This window comes from Patagioenas fasciata, chromosome 1 (genome assembly GCF_037038585.1).
Source record: "Patagioenas fasciata isolate bPatFas1 chromosome 1, bPatFas1.hap1, whole genome shotgun sequence".
NCBI classification, from domain to species: Eukaryota; Metazoa; Chordata; class Aves; order Columbiformes; family Columbidae; genus Patagioenas; species Patagioenas fasciata.
In genome coordinates, this window is record NC_092520.1 from 138783394 (window position 1) to 138797440 (window position 14047).

Genomic DNA, 14047 nt, shown 5'->3' on the forward strand with positions numbered 1-14047 from the left:
GAAGAGTGCTGTAAACTGTGCAGCGAAAAGCAAGGGTGTATCCCAGCCCTGTGTTTGCTCATTATGTAACTGTGCAAATACTTCGCCACAGCGCCAGGAGGGATGGAGAGAGTCAAGGGCATGGTGGGATCAGCAGGGTTATGCAGAATGTGACAGGGCTAGGCTGCACAGAGGCGCACAGGATAGTGCCAGGTTTGCATTATGAAACCTGGAAATATCAATGCAAATTGCATAGAAATTACAGTGCTGCCTTCACCAAGCCGCAGATATTTAGTTTAGCTTACTTCAGGGCCAGTGCTCTTAGCATTTCAAGTAGCTGTTGCATACACAGGGATAGTTTGGGAAGCAACCTTGGATAAGGCCCAGTAATCTCAATGTATGTTGGTGAGTCTGGTCTTGTTGAACAAGTAATATTTTTATAACACTGCTAGCCTTCAAAAGATTGGTCTCTCTTTTGTGTCTGCTGTTGGAGGTTGTTACTGGCTCTCACTGGTACTACTGATACTGCTCTAGCAAATAGATTGCAGGTCCACAAGCAGGGAATAGCTGGAAGAGATCAAGGAAAAGGGGAATCCATTGGGACATGGATTGTCCTGGCCACAGGAGTGTCCTGTAAGTGCACATAGGAGTCATATATGTGATAATACACTTGGAAAACTTCAGTGGGCAGATATACAAGCTAGGCTAGCACATCTCTTCCTTTTCTCTTTTGTATACTTCAAGAAGATACTCATAATTTTGATCACCATCCAAGTAAAATGGTAAAAAGAGCATCATCCCATCATACTATAGACTCCAAGAAGCAGAAATAGTCCATAGTCTCTGGAGCCAGCAGGTCAATGCCTCGAGGCTAATAAAGATGAAGTTTATGTGGATTTTTAAACAAACAATCATCTCCAGTATTAACTTGGCAGTGGAATGAATTTGATTACATAGGCAGTGTTTGGAAAGATGTCTGCACTGCAGATAGCTGAGTCAGAGGGGGCATGAACAAAAAGGAGTTCTGCCAGTTGAGTAACCAAAACTGCTTGACTTCTATATCAATTTTTTGCCTCAACTATCTGACTTTCTGGCCTAATACACTCTTTGCTTGGTTCAAGGTCAAAACAGGTAATAATTTCTCTTTCAGCTGTTGAAATATTGAATAAGCAGCAACTGATAGCAATTGCTTGGGCAGTTTCCTGTCACTGGCCCACTCCACACAGCAAGAACCTTGTGTGCAATAATACGTCAGCAATGGTCTGGCAGCATAGCAACAATTTGGGCAAGATCTTTAGATCTCAGATTCTTTTTTTTTTTTTTTGTAAGATCTATTGTCAAATTGCTTTGCTATCTATGTGTGGTTATGCACAGACATTCAGCCTTACCAGCAGACTAATACAGGACCACCTATATTCTGCCTCAGTCTCACTTCTGTGCTAAAAGGACTCTTTTTCTCAAGGCTGTCACTGGGCTCTTGTTCCCAACATGCTTTTTTGTGTATGTTCCCAGATGTGTCTCTGTCTTGAAAATACTGATTTTTGAGTTCAGTTCAAACTAAAAGTTTCAGGACACAAAGCTTCATGAGGAAAAGATGAAAATATTCCTTGCATGAAGGAATAGGTGGATCTTTTTGCAGCTTGCTTAGAGAGCAGGGTGTTTGCTATTTGAAAACTTGCAAGAGCAATCTTTTCTTCTTCCCTTCTGCTTCTTATTAAGAAATTGTTTTTGAAGTCTGTCTCAAAATACAATGCAATTAGAAGGAATGTGTTAATATTTTAATCTATTTCGAATAGTTCATAAGCCTTTTCCATGCAATTAATGAAAGAGAATATGAACCAGACTTTTCTGATTTCAGATTGTTTGTAAACCATATAAATCTCATATGTTAAGGGAAAAGTTAGAATCTGTGTTAGAGAAACTTGTTGACAGATGGCTCGGATTTCAAGAGAAGAGTAGCGTGATTTCTGGAAAAATTACACAGGATTAATAAAAATGTGAACTGAGTTCAAACTCAGTTCACTGAAAATCTAAAGGTAAAAGAATAAGAATCTCTACTTCAGTTTAATTTGGAAAGAACTGAAATTAAACTACCCAGGAATATATATAGAAAAATCTTGCTACTTATTTATATTTCTGTTACAATTGCAGGAAATTAACAACATCCTGGTAAGTCTTCAATGTTGCTGTCAGGCTCAGATTATTGTTTTCATAGGGTTAGTGTACATTTACCCACCCAAAGACAGACTTCCAGAAGAAGATTTAACTGTACTCAAGTGGTACCTGAGCAGTGTTGGGGAAGTATGTATGAAACAGAAATCATCAGCAGAGTTTAGAGATGAAAGTTGTTGATACTCTCTCAACACGTCCTTTTTTTTCAGATGCGAGAATCTGGATGCTAAATACCTACCTCATTGTTACAGCAACAGAAGATTAAGATCTGAATTTTCAAAAGGCTCCAGTGGTGGTTTAGATAAATTCTGGGCAGTTTCCAAATTCAGCCTGGGGCATTGCTGGGACCTGGTTTTCAGCAGCTGTCTGCTTTACTCTTTCTAAGAACCGTGCTGCTTTTGGACAGGCTCTTCCACTCACACTTGCAAAAACGGATCCTTCCAAATTCACTAAAAATACAGCTGGCTGTGGGAATGCTTTTTCATTTTGTTTTCCTGAAAGAAGTAATTAACCCTTACAGACCTCTCCTATCATTCTGCAAGAGCTAGGCATATTAGCAAATGCAGAGGTCTATGAGGGCAAATCCCATGTAGCTGGCTAACTTATCTGTTACTTACAGCTACTGACACTGGCTGACATCTGAATGCTGAGAGGGAGTGTGTGTAACAGTTAGAGTGCCATACAAAAATTTTTTTGTCTAAACTCACGTGAGGTTATTTGATGGCTGAATAATGACTTGATTGTAGCAGTAAAAACCAAAATAGGAGCATTCATTTAAGCAGGAGGAGTTGGGTCTAAAAGTAGTGTAACAGAGTGGCTCCCGGTGTTTTGGGTTGTTGGAGAAATGAGGATGAGTTATAATCCTTTATCTCTCTTTGTTGGAGACTTTATGTCTGCATCTCTGCTAGTAAAGTCCGTGCTACCTGAGCTGGCTCCTGGGCACAGTTATACTGGTAAGCTGTCAGCACGATTGCGTGCCTTTGCCAGCTGGGGTTTTCCAGGCACAGTTTAGGAATAAGGGCAATCCAGGGACCATTTCCAAAAGCACTTTTTATTCTAGTGTCTTCTATTGTACAGGAGTTTATTAATTATGGATGTGTGCAAGACTGGCACAGGGCCCAAGGAAATCACTGGACATGATTTATTGGTATAGTTGTAGTCTCTGGGTTCATTTGTTGAAAGAAGGTTTTGGAAATAGAAAATGCCCTTAATTTCTGCTTGGCAAATGTAAAGAAAATCGTTGCCAGTAGGTTCAGTAGACATAAGTGAAGTAAAAGCATTGCAAGGCTCTCAAACTGTTCTCTTGTCATCATTTAAAAGAATGAATCCTGTCTGCAATTGTTAACCTAAAGATATGTAAATCCTTTCAGTTTTAGGTCAGTCTGTTCATATAACAAAGATAAGAGTGGCTTGCAGTACAGACACTGCTGACCTTGCAGCTTTAAACATTTTGAAGCCCGCATAATTAGTTGAATCTTGCTTTAACACATAACTTGAGACTGTTGGATAAAGTGTCCTTTAACCGAACATTGCTCATTATATGCTAAAAGGATTATGTGATGCAATATGCAAATGTGTAACCAATTGGCTCTTTAGGACTGTCCTGAGTAGTGGTAAGATTTTGTATATAATGTCTGTTATCATTCTTTCTGATATGCTGGCTTTATTTCAGCATCCAGACTTGTACACCTCTGTAATAAACAATATCTCATCTATGTGTGGTAAATTTGGCTCATTTGTATGCACCTGTTTTTGGGACACCATTCTTAATTTGGGAACTGGGTCATATATAAACTGAGATGAAGTATTATAGTTTGGGGTCTGTGTGGGAGGAAAGATCAGTAGATTTGTTGGGATTTTCTTATTTTTACTTTCCAAGTCTAATTTTTGACATCCCCATGATATGATGTAGAGTGCCACAATACCAGCCGTGAAAGCTGACTCGGTATTTGGCCAGGTCTGAAGCCCAGGCTCTGAAAACAGGGTTCTCACAGCTCATTGGCTTTCTATTTATGGACCTAAGATGCAATGAGACGCAGTGTTTGGAGTCCGAGAGCAGATTAGACTGTGCAGTCATACATAATGTGCTTAATTAGACGATCATACCTTCTACCTCAAATTAAAAACTCATTGCAGTTATGGTCTATCTTATATAGTATATATTGGCAGGTATCTCAATAGCAGTATGAGAGATGAAAAGTGCAGAAAGGTGCCTTCCTAAGTCCTGGGTTCACTGCAGCAAGCACAGTCCTTTTGCCTGTCCATGCACATCAGCCAATTGGTAGCACTGGAGGAGTCAGAGCCAAGGTGGTGAGATCCACCAGTGCTGGGGGGGGAAGTGCTTCCCACATTTTTCTTTCAGACAGACGTGTGGACTACAAGGTGGGGCACGAAGTGCAGTGCTCTGTTTACCTAGTTCACACTGGGTCAGCGCAGAGCTTATCCACCTCCCCTTGCCTTACCTGTGTCATCAAACAAGAGCTTTTAGCAGCTTTTATAATAAATTTCCTCCTCCACCCTGCTAAGGGGGTTCCAGGGCACAGCATAGGACATAAAGCTATTTGCACAATGAACATTAGTCACTGTCTCCAGTGTGTAAACAAGTCGTTAAAAAAGGAACTGCCACAAGAGAAAAGCTCTTTCTGTAGCAATTAGGATGACCTCCACAGAGCAATTAGATATGCAAGGATTACATAAGCATTCATCTAACGCATCCTGATAGATGAAAGTAATCTCTTGCAGCATGTAATAGTTACTACAACTGGTAGTCTGTTTTGATGTAGGAGGGATATTGTGGCTTTCCCAAAGCAGCCAAGCTGTTCACACTCATGGTAGCAACCAGGAAGCAGCTTCTACAATCCATGTATTTACAGACATGGAAGATGCTCTGAGAAAGACATGGGTAAATACACCACCAGTAAATCCTGTTCTATCTGGGATAGATGTGTGCAAGACTAAGGGGAGGAGGAGCATTAACGAAATGTGTGAAGTAGGAGCAATTGATGAGCATGCTACCTTGATTTGGAGTAAACCATGGTTTTTTTGCTAATTAATGGCATTTTTTTTCCCATGAAATGGGAAATGGAAATGTCAGGAGGGTAAGCGGTTGGGCAAAAGTCCAAATGTTATCTCAGCTGGAGCAAAACATTAATTAATTAATGTTTTCCCACTTCCCCTTCTACGGCTAGATGGGATCTCAGACCAGACTCTGAGTTTTTGGTCAGTATGTGGAGAAGATTTGCGTTGGCTCAAAGGGAGAGATGCAGTCATGACAGAGATGTTTCTCCAGTGACTGGCTTAGAAATTTTGAACTGTTGAAAAGAACACATAAATTTCAGTACCTCTGAAATATTTTATTGCAAACCAGGGTAAAATGTATAGCATAATGTTCTATTCTCATGAGGAGCTCAGACAAAAAAAAAAAAAACACAACAGTGGAAGTGAATTTTTTCTTGATTTTAACTAGCTTTGAAGGAAGCGGAGGGGGAGCTGAAAACTTCCTGCATTCGTTTTCCCTCTTAAAGTCATGCTCCTGTGGAACCAAGATGATCTACCTTGAGCTATAGTTGATTCTTTGATTTAATCTGACACTGCGATTTGTTTTTTATGAGATACTGTCTCTTTTATTTTTGGTTAACTTTTTTTTTATATATATATATATATATATTTAACCACTGCAGGTAGGGGCTTATATTTTGAAAGAATTTCACTCTCTTCTGTAAAAATGTCAGAACAGCTCTGAAGGCATGCATGCTCCTGGGTGGCTACACCAGCAGGTCCCATTGTGGGAAAGGAACACTAGCCAGCCGCAGTTTTTCTGCCTGCTTCTGCACTCCCTGCACAGAAGTAATTTTTTATTTGATAAAGTATTAAATTTTTTTGACTCAGAAATCTGCAAAGAAATTGGACTGTCAGCAGGCAATTTTATAGCTCTTGGGTTTCTTTGCTGTAGCTGTAAATAGCAAAAGTGGCAGATTTCTGTCCTCTCTGAGGATTTCTGAATGCTCAAGTGACAGAAGTTGAGGTTGTAAATCCTGCCTGTATGTTTTATGAGGTAATACCAAAAAATAGATAAAACTATATTACAATTAAATCAGAAATCTAATAAGCAGAGGCCTGTGTATAGAATACGGGGGTTTAGATTAACTAGGAAAGCTTGCAATGTTCACCTTTTGTAACTGTAGTGACAGGACGAGTTTGGAGTAATGTTTACTTAAAAAAAATCTAGTTCCTCTATCTCTAGAACTATGAATCAACTAGTATATCAATATAAACCATTTTTGAGAGTCAGCTGACATGTTAAGAACTTGGACACCTTACTCTCCCTGTAATAGAGAAATAAATGTTTTAAGAGGTCTTGAAAAGGGTTGCCTGATTTTGATGTTTTGAACCAATTGCTTTCAGAGGTCATCTGCACATGTGAAAGCAATGGGACTCTGGCTCTGTGTCCATTTGATGCATCATGTCTATCATTTTTCTTTTGTCCCTGCTAACAGAAAAGTAGCAAAGTGCTGACCTTAGAGCTGACAACATCTGACATGATGAAAGAACAAGAACATTGCAGGTCCGAACAGTCCTTTGAGAGAGGGGAGGCATCTAGAGGAGAAAAAATGCATCAGGAGGATCACAAGAAACCCTATGCACAAGGAGAACGTTGTGGCAACATCAGTCTTTGGTATGATCGTTGCTGACTACTCACCTACATCAGTACAGATCAAGAAAGTCACGACCCTTCCCACTTCCACCCATGCTCTCTAGTGGTGTGTCTAGGCAGCCTACAGGGGAAGGGCTGTGCTCAACCCCTGCTTGCTGTGCCCCTATTCAGCCTCTGCACACCATACCCTGGGCAAGGATGAGTGACCACCTGGTGTCAGATGGGTGATGGAAGAGGCGCTTCATACGGGTGCTTGTGTCCATAGCCATGGGCATTTCTTAACTAGGATGTGTCCTCTTCTGTCCAACAACTCTAAACACTGCATGTGGAACTACAACGCTGCGTTAGCTGTGCTACCTCACTGAGAGTTTTCCCAAGGAGAAGATGGAATTCTTCTGGCTAAATTCTACAAACCTTATTAGGAGGATTCTTATGTGGGGGACTGTGGTGGGTCTGTGGATTCCCTGACAGAGGGTATGGGAACAAAGACTGGCCTTGAAGATATTAAGGTGTACCCACGAGAAAGAAGGGAGCAAAAGAGTAACATTGATGATAGCAAAATTAGCTAATGATATGTTACTATTGCAGCCTGCAACCAATAGCAAAAAGACACTTGAGCTGGTAAAGACTATATAAAAAAGCATTTGTGGCAATAAATGGAGACTGCTGCTTGTACATAAGAACTTTGTCCATATCATTTGTCCATCCCAATCATGACATTCTTACTAATGTGTTACTGGAGACAATTAACCAGAGGAGGAAAATGGCGTGGTTTGTCTGAGCCATTGTAAGAACCAAGGTCAGTCAGTGCTGAAATAAAAATTCAGGATCAGTTTGCATGTCACCTTCATCAGTGGGAAACAGCCCGTGAAACCTCAGCAGCTGAGAGCAAGTGATTCACCTGGTGATGGAGTGTGGTGGTCTTCTTTCCTGTGCAAAATTGCTGCCCTGTAAAGTAGGTGCAGGAAAGCATCAGTGAGTAATTTCAGCAAGTAATTGCTCCAGGGTCATGGAAATGGTCTTCGCACTTTGTCTTGACAAACTGTGATTGTAAGAGGATAAATGTTTCTAGTGATGCCACCTGAAGTGGAGGTTGTGTGCGAGTGTGGTGAGCAGTTATTCCAGCTCTGCTGGCGACACAGCAGCTCTGCTAGAGGAAAAGAATCAAATATTTTCTCACTGACAGGCCAGGCTCTTTGTATCAGGCTTTGCAGAACAGGCCAGTGCTCTTGCTCCATCAGGGGCAGAGTTTACACCCCACTAAAATTCTTGAATTGCTGCCTACTGAAGGGATAACTGAGTTTAAGGATTTTTTTTGACACCTGCATGTTAAGATCTTGAATGTTCTCAACACCGTGTGCTGGGGTGGTTCCCAGCCTCTCCAGAACTCCCACATAAGGTACTAGAAATATCTGAGACCTCTACCAGGGAAACTCCTGTAACGAATGCTGAAAGGTCCTCCTTTTGATGCATTCCTTAAATATGGTCTGTAAAGGCTTTCAGCATGTGGAGTTCTTCCCCTGCCTCCTCGGGAGCCATCTAGAATAAGATCATCTCCCAGCAGAACCATAACCCCTCCCCTAGAGGTCTAGCTGGTGGTGCACCAGGGCCCAGATCTGTTCAGCAGAGCTGTGTGGCTGTGTTCACATTTACCGGGAAAACTGGTTTTGAGTTGTGAGAAAGTACATAGGCTAAAACCAAGCAAAATGAGAAGAGTGAAATGGTGGAATAAAGCTGTTGCATTGGTGATGTTAGCAACTATAGGATTCAAAGGAGGACTACTGACGTGAGTTGGTACAAAATCCTGAAGAAAACAAAAGAAAACAAACAAACAAATCTAGAAGCAACTCAATGATCAGTCTTTCCCAAGAAACAGCAGAGGTCTACACTTGTCCATCAGGTTACACTTACCCAATTAGCATATAGTCCTCTCTGCCTACTGGGAGTAGTCAGGAAGTGGTTGCTCTGTACTCTGAGAAACTGTGTCTAACCAGCTTGCAAAATCCCTTTACACCTATCTGAACAGAAGTGACCCAGAGATGGAAACTTTAACAAGCTGGAAGGGAACCAAAGCAGGCAGCTGGTGTTTCTGATGGCACAGAAGTCTTAAAAAGTTTATTTTTTAAGATGGTCTGTCAGTAAGAGCCATGGTAATACTTGGAAATAGTTCCAGTGATGAGATAACTTCACTGATAACTGTGTGCACCTCATTTCTACTCTGAAGTCATCTGACTTCACTTGATCTTCTTGCACCTGCCTGCTAGACTGAAGAAAGTTATATTTCCAAATATTTTTGCACATATTTGCAGGCCTGTGATCATCATGCCCTTGGCTTCCTCACTGATCTTAAATGTGAGATCCTCAAGGCTGCAGAATGTGTTGTAATCTTTTAATAACTCACAGGTTGCTTTCCTCAGCCTTCTACCTTTTCAAAAGCTGTCTTGAAATGTGGGCAGCAAAGCAGCTTGTAGTATTCCAAAATCATTTGTACCATACTAACTGCAGTCTAAATAGAATAGGAACCATCATTGTCTGGATTCTCTCCTGACAGAAGGTTACATGCTAATTGCATCAGTTCATGAAGAATTAATACACTGTTTTATATTGTTCCTTCTTCATAAGACTTATTAAATATTTTTATACAGTGAGAGTTTAATATTTTTATAGATTTCAAATGGCAGATCAACTGCAATGGCTATGTGTATATTGCAGCACTGTTGTACAGCCTAGACTTAAAATCTGATCAAGATACTGAGTAAAAATATAGACAGTTACTCTGAGCAGGTTTCTTTTCCATTTAAAATTAACTTTGGTTTGTGTTGTGCTGTACCAGTTCAGAAAAATATCAAAGGTTGGAAAGCAGCCTATCCTTTAGCATGAACAATTTTATACTCTTATAGTATTTATGGGACATTCTCTCCAAAAATTTATATATTCACACGCACAGTCACAATATATTCATACAGTGTCAGCAATGAAGCGAAAAGACACATTTTGATTTGGCTGTTTTGATTGTCCCCATGGTGGGCATTTGGGTATTATTTTTGGCTAATTAAACTCTCTTGACTGCTCTCACTTCTCCTTGGGAACCTTCATGTAAAACTCATCATTTATGAAGCAATTAGTCAGCTGTGCAAAACTGACTACTGGGATAATAAAAGATAGGAAACTCTTTCAACTGGCAAAGAGTTGCTAGCAAGTGTCTAAATAGGTAAGTTACAATTCCTTTGCTAATTCATATTAGTTTGGCCTAGAGAAATGCAGCTGTTTTGCTGTGGTAAAAAGCAGACACCTGGACAATGGAACAATGGGCAAAATTTAATTGTAATTTCAAGTGAAAAGCATATTCGGGAAATGTATCAAACATTTATCAAATAGTACCCAACAAAGCATGAAATCCCCCATGCAGATGTTATTCTTACTGTATGTGCCCTAGGTCTAATATAATATTGTTGCTATAATTTCTTTATCCTGTTATTACGTTTCTATCTTCTCCCACATAATAGGGTTTTACTTGTTTTATGATCTGATTATGTCATTAAACAGACCTGCAAGAAAAGGCAAGCTAATCAGATTGTGAAACCTCCAGCTTTCACCCTGAGCCACAATAATGTGCTTTGATCCCCACAGATGCCAACAGGCAGTAGAATGATAAGGCTTACGATTTCCTTTTCTTTTTAATCATGGGTGCAAGCATGGGATCTAAACTTTGTGCCAGTAATTCTAATCGAAGTAGGAAATTTTCCCAGTTACGAAGTTCCTTATGAAAGCTCTCCTTCATGAATTTACATGTCAGAGAAACACATACAGGACTGAAGAAAAACTGAATTGTTCAGATGATTATAGTGGTGTGGCAATTCTGCCAACTCAGGAGAGAACTTCCAGCCAACCTGTCTTTGTTTTTGTGAGCAAACTTACATAAATTCTAGTAATTTCACAATTTAAAACAAAACAAAAAGTCGGGTAATCAGAGGGAAGTTACAGTTGACTGTCAGAAGTCTTCTTCAAATCTCTAGTAGCTGAATATTTTAGAAAGATAAAATTTGTACATTTTCAGTATTGCTTGTGCATCTTGCTTGGTCCTGGTGCCGAGGGTACAAAAGAGAAGTAACAGCCAAGATGAAACATGATGAAGTACAGATGAAATAACAGTAGATGGGATTCATATGTTGTTAATATGTACTTGGTGTAAATCCAGATTTGGACTGTGATATTGAAGGAGTAAGTAAAAATAAAACCTTAGACACTGCACCATCTTTGTCATCAGTGCACTCATTTGCAAGAAACAGCTTTTTCTAAAATCGAACTAATGATTCCATTACTCTAACATGAAAATATGAGTTGTCTACTAAACAAAATTAAAGCAAAAGAAGAGAGAGATATCTTATTATAATGCATATAAACCTTGTTTTCAACAGATTTGGGAGATCAATTGTAAGTGCAAATGTCTGTAAGCTGTACGTCTAATCTAGTAACAGTACCAATTATTTAGAATAAAAAATACAGAGCAGATGAATCATTCTCCTCAGCATACGAAAGGGCACTTAATGCAACAGTGAAATTATTGCATAGCATTATGACTATGCCAGTTGATTTTAAAATTTGATAATGTTGTAAGTGATTTCACAGCTCAAAAGGTAAAATGGATATTTCTGTTGGTCTCAAACATCTGAGCAACTAGAGATGCATGTGGTACATATAGAACTTCTTAAGGGAGTGAGATTTGTATGGACGAAACAGGGCATGAAGTCTTTCATATCCCTGGAGGACCAAAACGATTCCTTTGTTTTGTAACAAAAAGTACTTGATGCACAGTTAAAAACATTGTGTTGTACAGGAGCAGAATATTTCAATTATGATATTATACAAACGGGTTAGTTTGATGCATAATAGGAAGAGAAACCAGTCAAGGCAAAGTAGTAGCCTTCTCAGTTTTAAAGATATGATAATTGATGATTGAACTGATGTGTGGCAAACACTAAAACTATGTTTCTGGAAGGGAAGCAGAGAAGTCGACATATATTTCACTTTGGGTTGCTGATATTTAGGCAGATGGGACTCTTGTGCCTACAGATATTAGTACATGCGTAGATGAGGTTCTTAGGGACATGGTTTAGAAGCGGACTTAACTGTGCTAAGTGAACAGTTGGACTCATGATCTGAAAGGTTTCATCTAACCAAAATGGTTCTAGGATACTACACAAGTTGAAGATATTAATTGGTTAAAGCACATCCCATTGCCATTGTGATTTATCAATATTATATTATATCTGCATTATAACTCAATTTTAAAAGGTAAGACAATGAAAATTGTAGAAAATAAGGAAATTCAGAAAATGCCATTTCAGTATTTCCTTGCAGTAGTCTTCACCTTTTGATTTTTTTCCCCTCAAACCAAGTGATTTTGGCAAAGCCCTCCTCCTTCCAAGGGAAAAAAACAAAACAAAACCTACTAATTTTCCCAAGTTTAGAATTGTGTCAATAAAAGCAAAGCATTCAACATTAACTTCTCTCCGAAAGCTTACAGTTCAGAGTGTTAGCCCTGTAGTATGAATTTTTGCTCCAATTTAAATGAACGGTGAAATCAATAATAAAATTGTGTCCATTAAGAGTGATTAATAGGAAGGTAGCAAAGTGTATCAACAAGGATGTTCCTCTTCATGTCAAAATGTAGAATGAGGATCTTAATGACTAGAGACAAGTAGTAAATACAGTCTTTCCTAAGCACATGGGAGAAGACTATCTTTTAGCTGTATAGCAAAGTGATCTATAATTCTTATTAGTTCAATTACAGGAAGCTTTGTGCTAATCCTATTGCTTCTTGTTAATGAACTATTAATCCAAAATTTGTAAAGAATCATGTTAAAAAAATGAAGTGCAGTTCCTATGAACACTGGAAATTCCTGAACAGCTTGTTATACAGCATTTGAAAATCCCAGGAAAGAACATAATTGAATATCCAAGGGTCACGTGTTTTGACACACTGCTGCTGGAGCTGTCGCAACAGATGACACTTGTAACAGTAAACAGAAGATGCATTTCATTTAGACATGACAGACACTGTCAGAAACACAGCAAAACAAAGATGAAGAAAGAATAAAGTTGCAGGAATAAGCAGGAACAGCAAATGCATCTGTAGGTATTTAAGAAGCAAGTTTCTTTTCAAACAAAGTGACAGATAGTATAAACAGGAATTATATATGCCTGACTTGTACACACACCCTACCACACACTCCAAAGCAGTCCCAAGAGCCAGCTTCTGGTTGCTGAATTTTCATTTTTCTTAAATGAAAACAACTATGATCTGCAAATGGAAATGATATATTCTGGCCTTACAATCTTTTTTCACCTTATCTGGTCTCCTGAGTAAGGTGGGACAAAGTTTTGTCTAGTAGAGGTCCAAGCCAAACTAAGTAGTGTATGTTCACTAACATTCATCCTCCAGAGAGACATTCAGGACTGTCTAGAAATTATTTGTTGTAATGATTTTGCCATTTTCTCCTGTGATTTCTTTCTAATTGGTAGTTACCTTTACTTAAAATGTTTGCAAAGTTTTGCCCTCTTTCTAACTTGAAGTTTTCTGACTTTTATTTCTAGCTATCAGTTCTCATTCTGAGTTTTCTAAGCAGCATTAATAAGACTAAAAATACAGTAATGTCAAAGATGAAAGCAGTATCTAGGAAACTCCCTCCTTTTCCAATATTCAGTTCTAAACAATTTCTCTGATTGCTTCAAGGTCTAATTCCATTATATATAGATGTAATACCAAAAACAGTTTCATATTACTAAACATCCTCTCACATATCAGGAATAAGATGTATGAAAGTCTTAGGTGGGTCTGAAACTGCATTTCAAGTTATTTCATTTAAAAAAACCTGCAAATTGATAGAAACATTGGAGAATTATGAATTCTATCTTTTTACATTTGAAAGAACAGTGATTTTTGTGGAAGAGGAGAGAGCCAGAAAAATATGCTCCCATTTGCCACTAGATAAAGATGGGATTTATATATATAAAATTGATGGAAAATTCACAAATCAAAAGAAAAAGAATGTCACGTTGGTAAAAAAAACCCACCTTTTCTTCCATCTATATCATCCCTCTGATAAAAATTCATAAAAATGGCAAATAATTGCTTTGAGATGGAGAAAACTGATTTGGACCCTACTTATTTTGGGCTTGATCCAAAAAGAGATTTAATCACTACATTGAATTTGTACTGGCACCATTTACCCTCAAATA